Consider the following 22,699-nt stretch of genomic DNA (forward strand, 5'->3'; position numbering starts at 1 on the left):
TAGGAGGACAAGAAAAACACACAATTTACGTGGAAATCCTTGCAAGAGAAAACCACAACAAAATGTTGCTTGTATTAGAAACTTCTTACAATCTTCGTAGGCACCAATCCACTGCAGACACCAATCCCCACAACTGAACACCAACTCAGCAAAAGACACCAATCTCCTTGAATACGAGGCACCAACCTTCAAAAGAAAAATGTAACGAGTACTTGATCTTCTTCTTGAATTGTATCTAATTCTCCTTTATAAATCAGCTCAATACTTCACCAAAATCTTCCTTAGCATAAGCTTGATATATCTCTTATAATCTGCTCCAAAGTCTTCACAAAATCTGTATATAATCTTCAATGGATTCTGCTCATAAGTCTGTAATAATAGTTCTTAAATTCTGCTCATGTCTGCAATAACTTGCCCTTAAATTCTGCTCATAGATCTGCAACAAATCTACTCTAGATAGAAAAGATCTTCATTGATTTCTTGCCTTTTCATCCTCCAATGATCTTCTATTTGTACATTCTAATGCACTTCTTCATCCAAACGGTTACATCCCTTCAGCTGGTTGACCAAGGTAGCATTTAAGTGTTTGTAATTTTTATTTTTTATTTTCTTGCCCAAAGTGGGCGCTCATCCCAATGAGGTAAGCCCAAGTAAAGGGATTTTTATTTAATTTAATTGCAACCTGTTGACGTGTCTGAAATCGCATTGCTGCAAACTCCATACGGCCAACACAGAATAGAATGTACTCGCTGAGTATCCTATCCTCTCTTGAGATAAGGAAATCCCTAATGTTGTTTCTCACGTTTGATCGAAGCGGACAGCCTCAAGGTTTCGTTTGTTAGGTCTTGACCGCGGGATTACTCAGTGGTTTGATGTGTTTTTTTTTTGGAAACACAAGGGGACTTACAGTGATATGAATAGTTGTTGGATGAGTTCCCTAGGACTTTAATGGTCTTGCTTATCGAATGGTTTAAGTTGGGTTGATACTGTTTTCAGCAGGACTGTGGATTCTCTTGGTAAAAAAAGGGAAAAAAGGGGATAGTGAGAGAGAGAGGTACAAAAAATATAAATTATTTAACTAAGATAGCAGATTCAGTAAACAGACAGACACCTCCAAATAACTAGATTAAGCATTACCAGCTATTTAAGCACAATACTTGCATCAATCTAGTGCGATCTTCAAGGGAAAATTGAGTTTTCATGCTATTAAATACAACATCAGAACTTTGACATTCATTCAGTGAGCATTCAATAACCGAACTAAGCATATGAAAGGTTCAGATCAAAGAAACGGGACTCGGACTCGGCAAGGCCGACTTGCACTCGGACTTGGGACTCGACGTCAGACTCGGCTCCAAACTCGACTGGACTCAGGATAGTGAAAAACTCAAGAAATTTAGAGATTTTTAAATATTTAAAACTTGTTTTAGACACCCTTTATTGAATACACCTTAAAGACACAATAACATCATCAAACTCGGCTCATTTGATTACATACACAAGTATACATCAATCACATAAGCATAAACGCAAATTGTAGCTGAAGAAAATAACAAACATAGATATATAAATATTGTCAAATGTATACATTATTACAAAACTCATGGAATAAAAAATCCATGTCATCATATGATCATCATCAAATGTTTCATACAAATACCAAAGGTAAATACAACTACAAGTCTATGGCTCAGAGGAGCCCGCACCCTCCCGCCCCGACCCCCTGCGAAGGCGTCTAAGGTAGGTCCTGGATGATTCAATTGCCATAGCTGCTCCCCGTGACACCATGCCATGCTCACCAACATCAGGAACATCCGTGTCACTATCTGCCTCTGAATCTCCTGTCTGTGCTCGTGCTCTCCGCTCCTCCTCTGCCATGGCTACAGTCTCAACCTCTATATCTACCTGGTCGATCCAATCAATGTCAGACTCGGAGGTTAAATTTTCTCTACTTCTGTCGACGTAGTTTCCCCCCATATTTTTCGATGGGGGTTTGGGGGCAACGCCCCCAAGGTGGGGTCAAGGGGCATCGCCCCTTGCGGGGTCAAGGGGCAGTGCACCTTGCGTGCTCCCTGTCGCGATACAGGGCGAGGTCGAGGGGCAGCGCCCCGCGAGGCCCAAAAAACTTATTACAAGTTTGAATTAGGGTTTCTTTGAGAGTCTTCCTTAGGGCCTGGTTTTGCTCTTGTTGCTAATTGGGTCTTGCTTGGTGAGTGAGTCATTCTTGAAGGTCCGAGCTAGGTCAAGTTGGTGAGTGATAAAGTCTGGAATGTCATCCTGATCTTCAAATGCCCTGAAATTTGGCTAAGTCTGGAATGTCCTGATCCTGAAATTTGACTAAGTCTGGAAAACTGAAGAATCCTCCAAAAACTAGATTTTGCAATATAACTCCTGCAGGCCCGAAACCACTCTCAAACATCCTGACAGTATATATGGAATATAACTTGAAGTATAAGAAAGATTTCTTATACTTAAATGTTATATTCCATAAAATAATCTTGACGGAGAGACCAAAATGTCAAATTTCGCTCCTGACCCTTCCAAAAGAACTTATTACTTTAAAAAAAATCTTTTTAAAATGTTTTTTTTTTGTCATTTTATTAACCCAGCTAGTAGCCGAGTTTGGGGCTCAAGACTCGCCGAGTCTGGCGATTTTGAGCCAAACTCGCCAACTCGGCGAGTCTGGCGAGTTTACTCCCCAAACTCGGACGAGTCCGAGTCCGAGTCCCTAGGACTCGCCGAGCATGAGTCGTACTCGGACTCGCCGAGTCTGGGCGAGTCCAGGCGAGTCCCGTTTCTCTGGTTCAGATTAACCATGCAGAAGGAAAGACAATCAGCCATTCCCTAATGGTATGAACTGCAAGGATTCTATCAGATGTTTACTTAGAAAATGCTATATAAAGGAAAGAAACATAACTAAAAATTCTAAATTATTGAAGAAGGAGACCATGCACTCACAGGGAAACTTGAAACAGTCTTAACTTTGCATTAAATCCTGTAAATTTCGCCAGAGCTTCAGCAACAATCCATGAACTTCTTACAAAATGAGCGAAAACCAGTCCCTTAAATAGGCTTCAAAAATGGATGAATGGCCAAGATCTAATCTAAACAAGCGGCCCAGATTCATCCTTACAAAAGAGTACCCATACCCATAAATGGAGGGTAAATATCAGCAACTACCCCAAAGGGAGTAATAACTACCCAAAAAGGTAATTAAAACTTATCCAAAATAATCCAAAAGTGCATACACATAAAGTTTTACATTTATAGTTGACTTGGAAGTCAAATATGACCCTTTGGGCAAAAAGTGCACTTTTTAAAATTAAAAGGGAAAAAGCACTTTCTCTTTTCCAGCTCTAGATTCTTCGGTGATGAATTCGACTTCGTCATGCAAATATTCTCCCCAGATATTTCAATTAGCTGCACGTTCTACCCGAATGTAGTCCTGAAACCTCAAGCATAACTTGAATAATTCAGTCGTTGGCGGCATAGGCGGATTGAACATCTTGTGATGGATACCTTGTAGGAGGCCATCTAAATTCTCCAGTTCCTCTCTCCAGTATGACTTGTGATTTTCAAAACATGATATGTCTGCTTGAAGCTGAGAAGCAAAATTTAGATCCCCTATGGAGTACGCGATTTTGGGAATGAGCCGGTCCTCCCATTGGGGTTGCACCTCACTATCCTCCATATTGTTCTTCCAACCAAGAACCATGGACTTGAGGATCCTCTCACCAAGGTCCTTCACATTTGATAAAGTGGCATCGCACTTATCATGCATTTTGTTGATACTATCCCTCATGTCGTCCTTCATGCTGAGGGTCCCGTACCAGTCTTTGAAGGTACTAACGCTATAAGGATTTAGGATAGCATCAGCAGCAGGGATCTGAGAAAAGGTCCAAAATAGAGCCCGAACAACGGGCAAAGTCTTTGCCATCGCCTCATGAATGTTATAGCATTCTTTCTTTAGTTTACACATTTTGATAACAATAGCTTCCCTATGGAGGGCCATTTCGCGCAGATCCTCGAAGATTTGCTCCCCTCTCTCTTTAATGCCCTGCATCCATTCCCTGACGGCCTTTGCAGTATCCCGTACTCCTTCAAATTCTGTTGTGGTCCTCTGTGCCAATGCCGTCAGGGGAATGTGGGATTCAAAAGCATTGTGTAATGGTCTCAGGAGTTGATTGATGTATCCCTCGGCCTGCTCAGCACGAGCTCGATACATGTTCTTTTCAGCTGTTATTTCTTCAAGTTGCTTGAGTATGTTCTGTACTGAATCCTTGAATTCCTCTTTTTCCTGTTCCTTAGTGGCTCGTTCGATGGGGATGGTTGTGATGCTATAATCTGCCAATGTGATCTGATCTGCTGGCTTGTCTACAGGCGGGGTGGCGATGTGAAGAGTACGGTTCCTTTGCTCATCTTTGGTCATTCTGGAATATGCCTTGGGCTTTTTCTTCCCCTTGGCTTTAGCTTGATCTATACGTGAGAAGATGTCCTCCAAATCGATGGGTGGCTTTGTGGTGGCTTTGTGCTGAGCTCGGGCAATTAACCATTCTTGAGGTACAGTCTGGGCTGATGCTATGGTTAAGTTTGCACTCTGTTCTTTGATGTTTTCAGCCGCCTCATCACAAATTTGCAGCTGTTCGGTTACCGAAGTGGAGGAGGTGTCAAGTTCTTTGCTTGCAGCAGAGTTTTCTCCCACTTCACTGAACAATTGTCTGGTGCCTTCATGTGATGATTGCTCTTCAGTCTTTTCGAGCTCGCGGGTCTCCTCTGTCCTTTGCTCTCCTTCAACGGTAGAGTCATCCTTGGTAGCATTATGGAGCAGCAATTCATGGCGGCTCTGTTGGGTGGGTTCATGCAATTCAATCCCCTGAATGGATGGAGTCTCTCCTTCCTCAATTTGGTTACCCGGCTCAGCTAATTCAATGGCTCTTAGTCCTGCGTCTAGCATGTCGGGTGCGAGAGGATCATCAACTCCAGATGCATCAATATCACTCTGGGAAGGCAGAGCAGGTATATAATCTAGTTCTACTACATCGTCAGACAAACTAGGGTCCTTTGACGATGAAGTGACCTCTAGTCTCCTAATGGGAATCTTTTCCCTTCTTGTTCTCTCGGATGTCCGAGTTCCTCTGTTGGCCTTAGCCTTCTTCCTTTTCTCAGGCTTTTCAATCTCTTCCCTAGGTGCACTGGAAGTTCCCTCATCTTCGGAGGACTGAGAATCAAGGCTACCCATTAAGTGGTAAGTGAATTGGACTCCTTCATGAATTAGTCGCTCAATTTGCTGATGCAACCATTGGTTTGTATATCTTCCTGGGGCTGCCATGACTGCCTCAAAATCAATGATCGGGTCTTGCGTCCAATCAATGCCTGGCAAAAGATGCGTTACTGCCTCAAATTCTCGGACTTGCAGGTAGTTTCCTGAATCTGTGAGTTGATCAAGGACCAGACGATATTCATAGAGTCGCATTTGCTGCACACTCAGCCTCGAATATTCACGCCTTCGGACCTCATAGTCATCAGAGCAGTTTTTCCAATAATCTTCAACTGATTCTTTTGCTTTGTACCGCCTGCCATAGGCTCTCTTCGCCAGATTGTCGTGATCGAAGCATTTCCTTGGAAAATGCTCCTGTAGGCCATAGGAGGCCAGCTCTACAAAGGATTCCTCTGCCTGGGATGGGGTCTTTAGATGGACATCCTGGTTGCCTATAATCATGGGGAATGTGAATCCAGCCTGCTTGTTGTCTCTGAGTAAGCTACCGGCCAGACGTGACTGCCTTGCGACCTCCATAAGAACTATCTTGTCAGTTGGGTACTGTGGAAGTCGGAGAGGGGCACCATCGAAGCCAGCTATCTGGATGTAGGAGAACCTTGGGAACTGGATGAACCAGGCTCCGTATCTCTGTACTAGAATAGTAGCTTGCTCCGAGAGCCTTATGTGTAATCCTCCCTGCATAAGCCTGACCAAGCGCATTGTGAAGGCGTCATTGACGCACTCATACTGGCCAACTGCATAGGCCAGGTTGTTCTTTTCCCTCTGAGCTATATCCTGATAGTGTAGCCGTGGGTAACAATCGTATACTTTTACCTGATTAGGTCCATTCCTAATTTCACCTTTCATTATTAAACCTGGTAGTGGCTGGTTCCTGGCGAACATGTAGACCAAATAGGAGGTCATAGTGAAGTACTTCTTTGTCTCGAGTTTGATCAGCTGAGTGTGGATGTTGTCGCTTATGATCTGGGCCCAGTCAAACTTGGACTTCCCAGCGAAGACATGCTCTGTGAAGTAAAACATCCACTCTTCAAAGTAGTTGGATTTGGGGAGTCCCATAACCCTGCTGAGCAATGTGACCATGTCCCCATGCTCATTGTGAAAGTCACTTCTTGGGGCCTTTTTCCCAATTCTGACGCGTGGAGGTCTTCTCTCCCTGTACCACTCTTCATTTATCAGCGTTCTGCACTTGGCGGGGTTCATATCATACACCACTTGCGCCTCATCCATAGTTGTGGCTGTGGGATTGTTTGGGAAGGGAATATCAAATGCGTCGCCAATGACCTCAGGAGTGAAGTTAGCAAGGACCATGTCCTCGACGAGCACCAATCTGGAACCTCGTTGGTAATGTCAGGCAGCCTCCACTACTAACTCATAGTTTTGCACTGCTGGGGGAAATCTTGTTGCTTGGGCAATGCCACTTTTCATCATCTACCTAGGCCTGCCAAAAGCATTAGGGGAGAAGACTCGGCTCCTGAAATCTTGGATATCAATATGGCCTAGGTCAGTATCACCGACATTGTCCCAGACACTTTGAACTTTTGACTCCCTCAGGCCCCCTCTTTGATACTAGTATTTCATCCTTTTGACTTTGCGAGGGATATCTGATTTGGATGCTCGCGATGTCTTGGCTGTAGCACGTGTCTTTGATGATTCTACCGCCGATTTAGGCATTTATCTTGGACAGCCGGATGCGGATTACGAGGCGATAAAAACAAAGTAAAACGGGTTAGATAAGGGATATGTCAGCATCCAAGGATCAATTCAAAGAAAACCCGAATTGAAAGAACAACATGATTTCGTTGGCTAAAAGCTTGATTGATTTAAACATGAATATTTATGAAGCTTTTCGATTGCGGATTTACACTTAGGCATTAATTTCAAAATGGATAAAGCTTGAGAAATTTTCCTAAGTTTGAAAATGCATTTTCTAACTGATTCTTAGGAGTAAATTCTGATTTCAATTGCTTTGCATGATGCCTTACAAACGGAAATAGATGTGATTTTGAAGACTTAAGCATTTTAATCAATTTTTTTGCACACACATCTATCCAATTTGCAAATATTTCAGACGATTGAGAGAGGTAAAGCACACTTACCCGATGAAAATGAATGGCGAGAAATTGTACGATTTGCCTTGCAAGAACGAATTCCAAATTTTGAATGGGAGAGTTTGCAATTTAAATTTCAACGGTTAACTCCTGTTGTGACGTTTTCACACATCGCCCCATTGCAAATGGGGACCCCTGCTTTTTTTGCTTTTTAGGGTTTGTTTTCTAGGTCTTTTAGGGTTTTGTTAGTTGGCCTTTGCATTTTGAGTGTCGCCAAGGGGATCACATGGATAGCAAGTCCGGCTTGAGTGAAAGTCCTGATCTTGAAATTTGGCTAAGTCTGGAATGTCCTGATCCTGAAATTTGACTAAGTCTGAAAACTGAAAAACCTCCAAAAATTAGATTTTGCAATATAACTCCTGGAGGTCTGAAACCACTCTCAAACATCCTGAAAGTATATATGGAATATAGCTTAAAGTATAAGTATTCTTCTTTCTTCTACTTAAATGTTATATTCCATAAAAATTATCCTGATAGAGAGTTCAAAAAGTCAAAAAGCGCTCCTGTCCTTCACTGAGGATCCAGAGTGAAAAGCGCTCCCGTCCCTCTCCAAGGGACCAAGGCGAAGTGCTCTTGTCCCTCACCAAGGGTCCAGGGTGAAAAAGCTTATTTGAGTCATTCCTGGCCTTGTTCGGTCAAATTGAAACATCAAAGGCATGGTGGACGGCAAAATGAACGTGATAGAACATCCAGACTTGATCAAAAACGATGAAATGATGAAGTTTTTGCCTAGAGGGTCAAAAGTGCTCCTGTCCCTCACTGAAGGACCAGAGCGCTTTTCTTTATATGCACAATTTTAGACCTTTCTTGGACATTAACTCTTATTCATAGCGTGAAGTAAGATGAAATCTTCCCTAGCAAAGGAATTTTGAGGTGAAAAGTGAGACAATTTGGCTTAGAGGGCAAAAAGTGCTCCCGTCCCTCACTGAAGGACCGGAGCTTGAATTTCAAATTTGCACTGCCTTTGCAGGATTAAAGTGATTTTATGGTTTGAAGAGGTTAAGGGAAGCATGTTTTGTCCATTGAATATAATTTAAGCGGATCACAAAGGAGTAAATCAACCCAAATGACAAAAAGTGCTCTTGTCCCTCACTGAAGGACCATGGCACTTTTTAAAGTTTCTCCTCTTTGTTTGATATTTTATGGCAAAACTTGACTTGGATGGGAAGGACGAAGGATGTTTTATGCCTTGGATGCAATTGAAGGTTTAAAAGACAAAGAAATCACCAAGATATGAAAAAGTGCTCCCGTCCCTCTCCAAGGGACCAGAGCGATTTTTCAAAAAGTGTGAATCTCTTGCAAAGACAAGGCGAGTTTGTGATTGAAATGAATGGAAGAGGACATGATTAGCCCATTGAAGATAATTTGGGAAGCTAGCAAAGGGTGGATAAGCTTGAAATTCAAAAAGTGCTCCCGTCCCTCACCAAGGGACCAGAGCGCTTAACATGTTATCTAGCCTTTCTCGCCAATTTTGGACAAATTGAGGCCAAGGTGCAAGTTTGAAAAAGTGTTTAAAATGCCTTGAAGTGGAATTGAGATGCGAGAGTTGCAAATTTTGACGACAATTGGCAAAAGTGCTCCCATCCCTCACCAAGGGACCAGGGCGCAATTTCCAAATATGACCATTTACCTTACATTTTGAAAGGATATTTTTATTACCAAGGCTCAAGATGGAGTGAAATGTGATATTCTGCGCCTTGAGGGTAAATTGAAGATTAATGTGATCAAGAATTTGCACAAGGACTCAAAAGTGCTCCCGTCCCTCACTAAAGGACCAGAGCACTTTTTATGAAAACAATAAATTCCCTCCGAGATTATGCTAAGGCAAAGTTGTGTGAGATAGGAAAGAACTTCTAAAGCATGGTGAACGAAGGTTTGACTTCAAAAAATTGAGAGTCCTAGCCTAAAAATGAAAAAGTGCTCCTGTCCCTCTCCCAGGGACCAAAGCGAAGTTATTGACATTCTTTATTTTTGCCATATCCCAATGTTGATATCCTCCAAATCGCATTAGATGCCACATTGCTAACTTTGGAATATTTGAAAAAATTAATTAAATTGGCATTTAATAAATTAATTTTGGGCCTCAAAAAATCGAATTTCTATTATAAAGGCATTTAAAATTAATTTTTGTGAAATTAAAAATTAAAAGTTGAGCCCACAAGGCATTATTTTGCCTTTATTTGACAAGTCGGCCTACTCCTTTTGAGGTTTTATTTATTATTTCACCTTTTATTTGCTAGGTCGGCCTCATGGGTAAATGGAAGGTGAGCGCTCTATATATTGGAGGTGTTTTTTCACAATTCAAATCATTCAATCATCCTTTCAAGTGCGAATTTGGAGAGCTAATTGAAGGTGCGAAATCTAGCTGGAGTGGAGCGAATTTCTACTAAGTGTGGAGACTAAGGAGGGCGGAATTCATCTTGAAGGCTATTGGAGAGGCGAATTCCTTGCTAGATTGGAGGATAATTTCCAGATTTTTTGAAGACATTTGAAGGCGAATTTCCAGATCTTGAAGAAGCTAGTGGAATGTGGAGTTCTTTTCCAAGCTAAGGGAGGTGCATTTTAACCAAGGGAGAGCTTTGATCTACACTTTGCCTAGCAAAATTCATCTATTTTTACATCATTTCTTAGAGTTTAATACTCAAGGGAAGGTATGAAGAATCATTTTTGAAGATCTCATTCAAGATTTATTGTGATCCCATTGCAATTTTGTAAAATCTAAGTCTTGAAAATCCAATTTCCATTCATTATTAATTTGAAAATATGTAATTCTTGCTTTATCATGACTTTTTCTAATTAATATCTTAAGTTTTACCTTTGAAAGGTCTTAAATTTCATGCTTTGAGGTTTGATGCTCAAAAGACTAACTTTAATATTTTGTGTAGGCATCAAATGGAGATCCCGGAGTTGGAAAATCAAGCCAGATCAAGGACGGTCTCCTCCAAGGACGATCAAGCCAGATCAAGGACGGTCTCCTCCAAGAAGATCAAGCAAGGACAAGGGTGACCTTCTTTAGTCAAGCGTCATCAAGGGCGACTTGTCCAATCCAGCATTCCAAGGCGAGGTACATCAACATCCTGCACATCAAGGACACAAGAAGTCAGAGCAAAGGGTTTGTTGAAGAAGCAGATAGTTCCAGATGAATTAATTAAAGCTAGCTTCTCAACAACATCAAATTGAATATCTACCAAGCTACAAGTGTAAGATGAGGTGGCATCCTAGTCATCACTCCTCCAGTCGGATTGATCCACCTCAACAATGTCCAGATTCAATGTACCTAACTCATGGGAGATGGCACAAACTTCTATGTACCTACCCTGGCTATCCACTGGTCGATTTTTCTAGAGAGGACATGTGTCCAAGCAATACAATTTTATCATTGGTCAAGCATTAAATGTTATGTAATGGTTGTAACAAACCCTAATTAGGGTTTTCATTGTAAAATCTTGGCCATTGATCTCGAATTGATCTAAGCCATCGAATTGTATTGAGGGCACTATATAAGCCCTGACATTTCATTTGTAAAGGCAATAGATAATAGATAGAAAGCAATAGAATAGAGTTAGTGAATAGAGAATAGTTAGAAGGTGATACAATAGCAATTAGAGTAGAATAGGAGGACAAGGCAAGAAATTGTTGCCATTGATTGTAAACAAACTCCATTTTCATTGAAGTAATGGTGAAGTGTGTCGTTTCTTGCAATATGCATGGTTTCTTGTTGAATCTTCAATCCTAGATGGTAGATGATTAGATGAATGGAAGAAATGTGCTTGATTGATGGTGAAATTCGTATATCCATACTACTAGCAGTTTGTTGATTGCAGACTTACCTTGTGTAGTCAACTGGAATCATTCAGTTTAAGCTTAACTTCAATTGTCGCTTCTTCATTGATATGCATCAACCTGATGGTGTCTATGCCTGCAGTGATGATTTGAACATCATAAAGCTTTCCTTCGAAGATCGCACTAACCTTGTGGAGATGTTCCTGTGATGTCAAAACAAGACTTAGTTAGAATTCCATCAAAGATCATTCATTGCTCTAACATTCTTAGTGTTAGGATTAGATCCTTTCCTCGCCCTCGTCTTTTTCCTTTTTTTCATATCAAAGCTAGTAAGAGCCTGTGTTCTAGCAATATTCAAAGCAGATCAAAAGTTCAATCATCAAATGTAAGTCCCCTTGTGATTCCAGCAAATCACATCATACCACAGAGAGCTTATCCACACGTAGAGACCCTACATACAAGAACCTTGAAGTCATCCCGATTGATCCTTTTCGCGACATCTTCAGCATTCGGAGGCTTTACTCAAGAGAGGATAAGGTACCTCTAGGTATTTTATTCTGTGTTTGATAGTGTACAAAATACATGTCAACAACTCCCTATTCAAAATTTTGCGCCTATGGTTTGGAAGGAAAATGCAGATTTACACATTTAGACATAGCGACTTCATCATCTTGGTGGTTTTGGCGAATTCTAATCTTGTGATTTTATTGTTCCCTACAAGGTATGAAAACCTCTTGACTTTCAACTTTAAAGAAGAATTACGGTGGTACCTTTAAATGGCGAATTTCGGAGAACGAGGCGTCTTTGCAAGTTTACTGTTCTAGAAATCGCGGTTTCGACCCTACGCGAAGTTTCAGCGAAGGAGAAAGGAGTCTGTGGGAAACATGTACTATGCAATATGCCTCAAAATCGTGAACCCTTGCAAACTTCGGGGTTTTTCCTCTATTTTCAAGCTTTACCCTTTCACGTGTTTCTCTTAAATTGCTATTTTCGACAATTGAAGCTGCTTTGCAAGGTCACACTTTCACGCGATTTCTCCTACCATGCATTTTCGGCACTTGGTTGATTTCGCCAATTAATGAAAAATCGCGATTTTCGTGGATGGCGAATTTCGGCATTTCTAAGTTACTTGCAAACTTTAAAACTTCGCCATTTACCCTTCCATGGCAAACTCCGGGGTTTTTGATGATTCCTTTCAACATTTTAAATCCTTGCGATTTTCCTCCATTGCGCGAAGTTCGGCAAATGGGCGTGGTTTGTCAACTTTGGACCTTTCTCACGTTTTGCCAATTTTGGCGATTTTGGGGCTCTTGTTAATTTTTAAACTTTACTTTCTTTGTGCTTTTCCTTCAAATCGCGATTTTCGAGGATATGGAGGCCTTTTGAAAATTTCGGTACTTTAAATGCTTTTGCAAACTTCGGCCCTTTCGCACCTTTTGTCAATTTCGGACCTTTTTGGTCATTTGCTAATTTTCAAACTTTTCTTACATTTTAGCCTAAAGGTCCGAAATTTGGCCCTTTTGGGCATTTTGCAAACTCACATTTTCTGACATTTTATAGCTTAAAGGTCCAAAATTCGGCCCTTTTGGGCATTTTGCAAACTTTCACATTTTTTGACATTTTAGCCTAAAGGTCCGAAATTCGGCCCTTTTGGGCATTTTGTCGATTTTGGCACCTTGAGGCACTTTAAAGATTTTGCCCTTCTTTTACCTTTCAGCTGGCGAAAATTGCCATTCATACAAATCTCGTAAACCTCTAAAAAACATCGTGTAATCTCTCTCATTATTCTTATGCGAAAATTGGTGTCTTTGGATCCTCATGCGACCTTCAAATGCTTTATCCCTTACTTGGCAAATTTCGCCAGTCTCTATCATCCCACGCCTATCCAAGGCGATTTTACAAGCTAAAACAAACTCTTGGAATTGGTGCCCAAGGGCTCAACTGACCATACGGATTCACAAGCTCCTCCGCTCAACATCGTCATCTTACGGACTGATTGCAGGCTCGCTTGAAAGGACATGAGACACTCTGCGCGGAACTCAACAGGGCGAAGACGGAAAGGCCCAAAAAAGGAAGGGGGAGCCTGTCGGCGACAGGGAGCGTGTGCAACGCACAACACAACCCAATGTAGGGCACACCTCTGAAGGGGGACGTTGCTCTTTGAAAAATATTTAAATGCATTTTAATTCTCATAATTTGGTTGGCAAAAGAGGGGGGTCAGCCACATCAATAAAAAAAAAATTTGTAATTCTTAAATCAATTGGGGAGAGTGCCAAGAGGCCAAGGGTTGTGTTGTGACCTTTTCGCACATCACCCCATCGCAAATGGGGGCCCCCTCCTTTTGCCAGCAGCTTTTAGGTCTCGGGTGGTTTAGCAGCAGTCTATTCTCTCTTTAGGATAGAATGAAGTCAATAGGCCTCTCAATGCTTGGTTGATGAATGATTCATGATGATCATTTCATTTGATCATTACAATGCAGCCTTCAAATCATGACAAGATATGAGATTAAGTGTGAAAAGCGGTCAATTGAAGATGAGGTGTTTGATGAGGAATGATCAGGGTTTAGGCAATGATGATTGATGTTGATGAAATGAGGGAAGATATAGATGCCGAAAAGGCTAATTGAACTAAGGATGAGAATGTCTGGACACCCCCAAAAGTCTGACCATCTTTTGACATTTAGTCCCGACACCCTCAAATCCACGACCATGGTGGTAAATGATGTTTTTTCCTTCTGGATTGTCAAGATCAGCGCCTTATGGAAGTTAAGTGCTTGGAGAAGTTTGAGATTGCTTTGATGAAAATGTTTTAGAGATAATTGAAGTGAGGTGATTCTAATGCTAATGGTGAAGAATGTAGCTTCCACATTTTGTCCTCACCACTTCAAATCCCCGGCCACATTATGTCTTTACCAACCAAAAAGCCCGGCCATTTTGAGTAACATGTTCTTACCACTCAAAATCCTCAATTACTTCTTGCAATTCATATCCTTGGCCATCAAAATCCCCGACCACCTCATTCACAACATGGCGGCATCACCTAAAATCCCCACGTCCTCACACAACATGGCGGCATCACCTACAATCGCCACCACCACTCACAACATGGTGGCACTGCCTCAAAACCCCACCTCCTCACACACCATAACCTCAAATACCTGCCTTTGCACACAACATGGCGCCACCACCTAAAAACCCCAACCTCACAACATGGCGGCAAAGGTTAAAAAGCCTGGTCACAATGTGTCCTTACACCTTCAAATCCCCGACAAGACATGTAGAATAGCATATAAATTTGGCACCAAATTGAGGAAGGAAGTCGGCTTTGAAGTTATCCATTTTAATTCAAATCATGGCCATTGTAACTCAAATTCCAAACCAACAAGGCCAAGTCGGCCTACCTTGGAAAAGAAAATTGCAAATCATTAAATGAAAAGACACAAATACATGTTGGCCTCATAGAGAAATGAAAGGTCAAGAGACACACCTCTCTAAGGATACCGCCTATACATGATGGTTGATCATTTCATTTCATCAACCATCACCATTGATTTGCTTTCTCATCACAAACAAGCGATTTATCTCTTTCAATCAGCAGTGAATCTCCTCCATCAAAGATCAGCGAATTTATCACTCTCAGGCAGCAAATTGCTCCATTTGAACAGCAAATCCTTTATACATCAGCGACTATCAGGCTTGGAGTATTGAAAAGAAAACGAATTCTGTGGCTTTAATCAGCAAATCTCCCTCTAAATCAACGAATTCATCAACGAATTCTACGGTTGCCACAGCAACATACAGCCATTATTGAAGCAAATTTTGTAAAATTGAAGGGCAGATTTTAATATCAGCATTGTAGGCATTCATCAACAGGTCTGAGTTTGACATTTTGTGATCATTTTTTTTAATCAGAACCAGGTCTGATTTTGTGCTGATACGGTCACAAATCAGGGTTTTGAAGGGTTTTCAGTTATAAAATTCCTTTCAACATTTTGTTTTCAAACCCTTGATTTGCTAGTTCTTGTGTTCTAATGGAAATTCAATGCGACTTTTTGATAATCTTTTAAGCAAAATCTGATTTTTGAAAGACTAGGGTTTAGGAGTTGTAACCTAGGGTTAAGCAATTTATTGAGGCTTTAGTGAATTTTGAGCTTTTAAAGAGAAATTGTTATCCTGGCTGACGAATTTCAATATTGCACATATCAATATCCTATCAAAGCCCTAACTTAAGGTGTTCTTGTTTTAAATGTGATATTTTGTTACATCAGGCAGAATTAGAATTGATGCCCAATCTATTAAATAAGGACAAAAGTAAAAAGGAATATGTGGAAGAGGTTGAAGCAGCCCAACGAGCATTGATTGTCGAACAACAGGCCGAACGTAGGAGACGGTTAAAGGGAATCGCAGAGGAACTAAGCGGAAGGAACAAGAAAAATGGCGAGGGCCAAGTCTCGAATTTAATTGAAACCACACAGAAGCAACTGGGGGACCTTTCCCTCACATCGGAAGAAATTGGTGACGGGAGTACAGTAGAACCGTACACACCATTCAGACGAGAGGACGAGACCAGGAAGGAGAAGGAGACCGAAACCGAGAACAGAGAAGCAGGAGATACTAGTGCAGCCGAAGGTGTCCGGAGGACACAGGGGCATGGTAGCAGAAGCAATTTGTTCGGGTCGGGCTCAGCTATCCTTGGTAGTCAAGGCAGTTTGGTGGGACCTAGCGGACCAGTTTTCGGAGCACCTGGCGGTAGTGGACCTGGGGGGCCAAGGGAGGTATGAACCTTGGAGGCTCTGGAGGGCAAGGTGCATAGAAGGTAAGAAGCACGATGGCGGGCAAACAGAAGTTGCCCAAATTCAACGGAGATTGCAAAGATGACCCCGTACGGCACTGCTGTACGTGTGAGATAATATGGTCAGCCAACGGGGTGGTTGACAAAGCGGATTGGGTGGTGCAATTGCCTGCCACCCTGAGAGGGGTAGCCATTGATTGGTACTTTGATGTGGATAAAGTAAAGGTGGAAACATGGGATGAACTACAGAAAGCTTTCAAGACGGAGTTTCGACTCCTTCGAGATAATAATGAGATCGTGGCAGAGATATTAAGCACAAAGCAGGGAAAGCACGAGACAGTGCGAACATACAGTCGATGGTTAAAGGAGTTACTGGGGAAGATGGGGAACCAGCCGGCTGATGGACTAAAGAAGAGATGGTTCATGGAAGGGTTGCGGTCATCCCTACAGAGAAAGATGAAAATTGTACCGCCAACCTCATACGATGACGCATACAACCGCGCGATGGATTTGGAAAGTGAGGGCAAAACATCGCAGAAGAAAACGGACAAGTCCTCTGCAGAAGAGGAGTCCTCGGGAGAAAGCAGCAATGATGAATCATCAAGTAAGAAGGTGCAAGCTCTTCAAAAGGATATGCACCGTATGATGAAGGAATTTAAGAAAATGAAAGGAAGCACAAGTAAAAACGAAGAGGTGTGGTGCATGAAATGTAAGGAAGAAGGTCACACAAAAGGCACCTGCCCGAAGAAGGCATTCTGCGAAATTTGCCAAATGTTGGGACACACCGTCAAAGAGTGTCCCTACAACATGAAAACAAAAGGGAACCAAGTATTCTTCACGCAAGAGCAACCCTCACTGTCTGCAGCAGCGGGCTCCGCCAAGCCGCAAGCCGACACCACTGCATCATCCGGTGGCTATAGAGGTAACCGAAGAGGAGGGAGAGGCAACAACAACAACAATCGGAGTAGAATGCAGTATGATGCTAAGGGGCGGCCAATAATTCAATGTCCGACCTGCAACCAATGGGGGCACTTCGCTTGGGAATGCCAGAATGCTGAAACCCCCCAGAGCCTGTGTAGATGGTGCGGCCCCAGTGATCACGATGACGCAAATTGTCCTAAGCCGGGGGTGAATCTGCTCAATATTGAGAAGATGGGCGAAGACAAAGAAGTATTGGCAATCACTCGCGCGTAGGCGAAGAAGGCAACGTATCCCGACCCTTGCACAGAGAAGGAGAGACTGCGGGAGATGGTGGCAGAAGGACGGAAGAACACGAAAATGATTAGTCCCTCAACCTGCCTGAAAGCGGAAACGAATATCATTGGGCAAGTCTTGCAGATGGAGGTGTCGATAAAGGTAAAAGACCTTCTAGACTCCATGCCACATTTGAGGACTGCCATCCTTAGCAATGTGCAAAGCACCGCACACGCACCTTCGAGTGCATCGCAGGTGGAGGTTCCCGTCAGCCCTTCGACTGACCCGATGTTACTAGCCTTGAACAGTGGTAGACACCCAGCTGTGGTAGAAATGGGCATCCTTGGGACCATTCTGAAGGACACCATTGTGGACGGGGGTTCTGGAGTGAATGTACTACCAGAAGAGACATGGAAGAGGCTGGGGAAACCCACCCTGTGGTCACCCAAATTCACTCTGGTGGGAGCCGACCAACACGACATCAAGCCACTCGGCATATTGATGGCCCAACAAGTGACAATTGGTACGCAACCCTTCCTGTTAGATTTTGTAGTTATTCCCTCGAAAAAGAAAGGCTATGACGCCATCCTGGGAGAGTGTGGTTGATCACTGCAAGGGTGAACCATAACTGGAAGAAAAATACACTCTCCGTGGAGAAGGGAGGGCGGAAATATATCATTGACCTACGGACCCAAGATGTTGGCAAAGAGCTCGCCTCTTCCGACTCGGACTCAAAGGACTCTAATAAATGGGAATGGGGTTCCGACAAAAGCAAAGGCAAGAACGTGATGGAGCCAAACAGTGAAGGGGTACCTGAATTGGAGGAATGTTCTAAAGACGAGGTGTGCTCACTCAACGGGCTCTTCCATTGGCAAATAGAGGATTATGAACTTTTTCAATGCAACATGTTGCAGATAGAGGAGCTCGCCGATAAGGAGGTCTTCCCTCCGGAATACAGAGAATATAAGGAGGGGGAAACCCGAGTGGAGGAGGCACCCGCACATCAGTTCGAGAAAGACAAGCCAATTCAATTTGAAGAGTCCAAGCTGAAGACAACAAACCTGGGAAAGGAGGAGGACCCACGGAATATATTAGTCGGGGATGACTGGGATCCCGTGCTGAAGGCAACAACCTTCAAAATATTTCTGGAGTTTAAAGACGTCTTCGCATGGACGTATAAAGACCTGAAGGGGGTACCTCCCGAACTGTGCGTGCACCGCATCCCGTTGATACCTGGAGCCCAGCCTGTACGAAAAAGGTTGCATCGGATGAACCGCAACTATGCAGCGCGGGTGAACGAAGAGAGAAAAAATGCTGGAGGCTGGTATCATTTTCAAAGTACAAACAAGTGAATGGGTGTCGGCCATATCCATTTAATTAAAGGAGGCTAACCAAATAAGGATTTGTTTGGACTTCCCGTGTCTCAATGTAGTTACGATTAAAGACCCCTTCCCAATCCCGTTTACGGGCAACATATTGGAGGAGGTAGCCGGCCATGAGATGTACTCGTTTATGGATGGATTCTTCGGATATAACCAGATCTCAATCGCCAAGGAAGATAAACTGAAGACCACTTTCGTGGTCGAGGATGGTGTCTATGCATACAATTGGATGCCATTCGGCCTATGCAATGCACCTGCAACATTCCAGGGAATTATACTACACATATTTGACAAGATGTCAGTAGGGAATTTTAAAGCCTTTCTCGACGACTGGTCCATCTATAGTGGGCAAGATACGCATTTGGTAGCCCTCAGAGAGTGCATGGAGAGATGCCGAAGGGCAAGGCTAGCCCTTAATCAAAAAAAATGTCGATTTATGGTACCACAAGGTAAATTGCTTGGGCACATTGTATGCAAGGCAGGTCTGAAGACGGACCCAAACAAAATACGGGTGATCGTGGAGATGGAGCCTCCTATGGATGTCACCGGGGTAAAGTCCTTCCTAGGCCATATCGGCTACTATAGGAGGTTCATAAAAAACTTTGCACAAATATCCCACCCCCTGGACAAGCTTACTCGCAGGGGTGAGCCGTACACCTGGGGGACCTCGGAGAGTGAAGCATTTGAGGAATTGAAGACGAGGCTGGTAGCTGCCCCCATCCTCGCTTACCCCAACTGGGACAGGGAGTTCCATGTCCATGTGGACGCTTCAAACTTTGCGATCGGTGCCACACTGGCCCAACTGGGAGATCATGGGTTGGATCATCCCGTCTATTTTGCCAGTATACTGTTATCCAAAGCAGAGAAAAATTACAGCACAATAGAACGGGAGGCATTGGGGATGATCTATGCGGCGCAAAAATTCAGACACTACCTATTGGCGACACCGTTCACATTCTACGTAGACCATCAAGCCCTCATGTACTTGGTCAACAAGCTGATAATTCAAGGAAGGATTAGTCGATGGCTACTCTTGCTGCAAGAGGTTATGTTCACCATTATCGTGCGGCCTGGGAAAAGCCATGTGATAGCGGACCAATTATCACCCATAAAGTCAGGAGAACCAATGGAAGGGGTGAACGATGATTTTCCAGATGCCCACTTATTCCAAATTGCTGCATTGCCACCATGGTACACGGCCATCAGGGAGTATTTTTCTACTTCAGTCTTCCCGCCAAGCATGCTACCAGGAGAACAAAGGAAACTGATTTTACGAAGTCGAACATTCCAACTGATCAATGGACTGTTATATAAGATGGGACCGGATCAAATACTCAGAAGATGTGTGATGGAGGAGGAGGTGCCAAGAGTTCTCCGAGAGGCACACGAAGGACCGACGGGGGGACACATGGGACTGGACACTACTGCACGGAAGGTGCTACTCATGGGCTTGTGGTGGCCTATGCTATATAATGATGCTCGAGAATGGGTTGTTGGTTGCGACATGTGCCAAAGGGTTGGGAAACGATTGAAGCGGGACTTTATGCCGCTCAACCCCTCGCACGCGCAAGAATTATTTGAACGATGGGGGTTGGACTTTGTCGGACCACTCAAAGTCAGCCGTGCTAGGCGATGCAGATACATCGTGGTAGCCACGGAATATTTGACTAAGTGGGTGGAAGCACGGGCCCTACCCGATAACTCGGCGGTGAGTACAGCCAGATTTATTTATGAGCAAATCATTATTCGTTTTAGTATCCCCATGCAGCTGATGAGTGACCGAGGTGGCCATTTTGTCAACCATGTTATTAAGTTGGTCACGACAAAATTTAAGATCTTCCATTCTCTGTCGAGTCCTTACTAACCTCGAGCCAATGGGTAGGCGGAGGCCACGAACAAGATCCTTGTAGGAGTCATTTATAAGTCATGCAGGGTCGAAGGGGAAGATTGGGAAGAGAAGTTACCCTCCGTGTTTTGGGCTTACCGCACGACGTACAAAGTGACTACGAGACAAACGCCCTTCCAACTTATGTATGGGCAGGAAGTAGTGGTGCCCGCCGAATTCATGGTACTGAGTCTTCGTATTGCAATAGAAAATAGACTCGGCGATATGGAGAGCCTGACGGAGCGACTTTATGCTCTGAATAAACTTGATGAGAAGCAAATGATGGCTCAGTGGGAAACCGCAACAACACAGCAGAGGAGGAAGTTGTGGCACGATAAGCATCTAAAGCGAATGAAGTTCACCCCAGGACAACTCGTGTTGAAATATAATGGGCGAAATGAAACTAAACCTGGAAAATTTAAAGTGAGGTGGCTAGGACCCTACAAAGTTCGCGAAGTCGCAGCAAATGGATTGGTTCGCCTGTGGACATTGGACGGCCGCAAAGTAACCGAAGCCGTGAATGGGTCCAAATTGAAGGTTTACCACGAACGGAGGGAACTTGGACCCTCCAATCAGAGTGTTTGAAAGTATTTTTAAAATTATTAAAAAAAAATTTAAAAAAAACAAGAGAAGAACCACGGTGGACCACCGCGCGGTGGCAACACCGAACAACGGGACCACCGTGCGGTGGAGCCACTATGTGGTGGCAACACCATGCGGTGGAAACCGCCGCAAAAGACACGTCAAACACAAAGACACAACAGCATAAAAACGCAAAGACACGGCCTAGGTTACAAAGACACAGCCCGCACAAAAACGCAAGCACAACGCACACGCCACATGCAAACACACGCAAGCACAACCGTAAGCAGCCATACACAGCAGACACGTCCGCACAGCAACACGAAAACGGAAGAAGGTAGTCTTCGCACTTCCACGCCAGGCGTTCAGATAGTTAGCCATACGAAGGAGCATCCTAGTCGGCGCAACAGAGACGGCAAAATTGCACAACCAAAAGATCGTTGTACGACCTCGACGCCATCCAGGAGGTAGTTAAGGTGGTTACGCATGTGTTTCAAGACTGCACGGCTATAACCAGAAATCAGTTACACGAGAAATTAATGGAGTCGGCTGGGAAACGCAGTTGGAAAAAGCAGTTGCAGGCTTCCTCTAGTAGCAGCCAGATGAATAGAAATACCGGGGTCCTGTCATCAGGCGTGCGTGTTGCAGGCAGCACAATGGATGCCAGCGCAAGTCAAAAGAAAAAGCAAAAACCACCACAACCTGCGACAAGTGGAAAAAATACATTGACTCCTTAGAATATCACCTTCGAGGGACTGAACGGGTCTGAATGCAGGAAATGGTGGCAGGACACACCTGACGATGATTTGGTGAAGCAGAACCTTCGTAATGCAGGAGTGGAGTGGGCTATCCGAATGCCCGTGTTTCCTATCCGGGAGTATGAGGGTGCCCTATGGTTCGTGGTGGACACCTTTGACAGACACACAGGAACGAGTACTTTTGAGTATCTCGGGAGGGATGTCGCCATATCCTTCAAAGCTGTGGACTTTATCAGAGTGTTCGGCATCCCAGGCAGACAAGGCAGGAAAATCGAGTTGAAGGCTAGGAAGATGAAGCGTGAGGAGAAAGAATATTGGATTAAATTAGTATCCAGAAACTTGACCAGGGCGAAGCCGGACAGCGTGGCTGATGCCACGAAGGGACGAGCAATGCGCAAGACCTTTGTTGCAGAGGGCCACTGGCGATGCATAATGGATGTCATTAAGAGCAGGTTGACGGGATCTGGTAGGGAGTCGGACATCGCCCTCCCTCAGATTATGCTCATGAACGGGCTTATGAACGGCATTGTGTATGATTGCGCTGCGTTGCTAGCAGAGAGAATGTGCGAGTTCTTGACGATGCAGCATCGCACGTTTTATATGCCCCATTATGCCATAGGACTGTTCTTGGAGGCCATGCGAGAAGCAGTGCCGGAGGCAGAGTTGGAGGTACGACCGCAGGGACCATTGGCAGCAGGTGAGCCTCCTATCATGTATTGGAGACACCTTGACATTGGGCACTCTTCCGCGAAGCGAAAACGGATGGTAGATACGGCCTCAGGGGAACCTGATAGTGGGAGGGAGACTTCCAGTAGTACAGAGGCTTCTGAGGCGGAGGATGAGGAGGATGATAGCAGCAGGGCGACAGAGGAAGGGAGGATGGATCCAACTGGGGAGAGGGTCCTTTTTGCCCCACCCTTGCTACCGATGGGCACACC

At 43.8% G+C, this 22,699-nt stretch overlaps 1 protein-coding gene across 5 annotated transcripts in view; it reads right to left on the reverse strand.

Annotated features, from left to right (window-relative positions):
- Window positions 1-22,699, reverse strand: part of LOC131055417 (thylakoid membrane protein TERC, chloroplastic) — a 316,462-nt gene that overhangs the window by 65,241 nt on the left and 228,522 nt on the right. The window lies entirely within an intron of this gene.

The sequence above is a fragment of the Cryptomeria japonica genome, chromosome 8 (genome assembly GCF_030272615.1).
Source record: "Cryptomeria japonica chromosome 8, Sugi_1.0, whole genome shotgun sequence".
Lineage (NCBI taxonomy): Eukaryota > Viridiplantae > Streptophyta > Pinopsida > Cupressales > Cupressaceae > Cryptomeria > Cryptomeria japonica.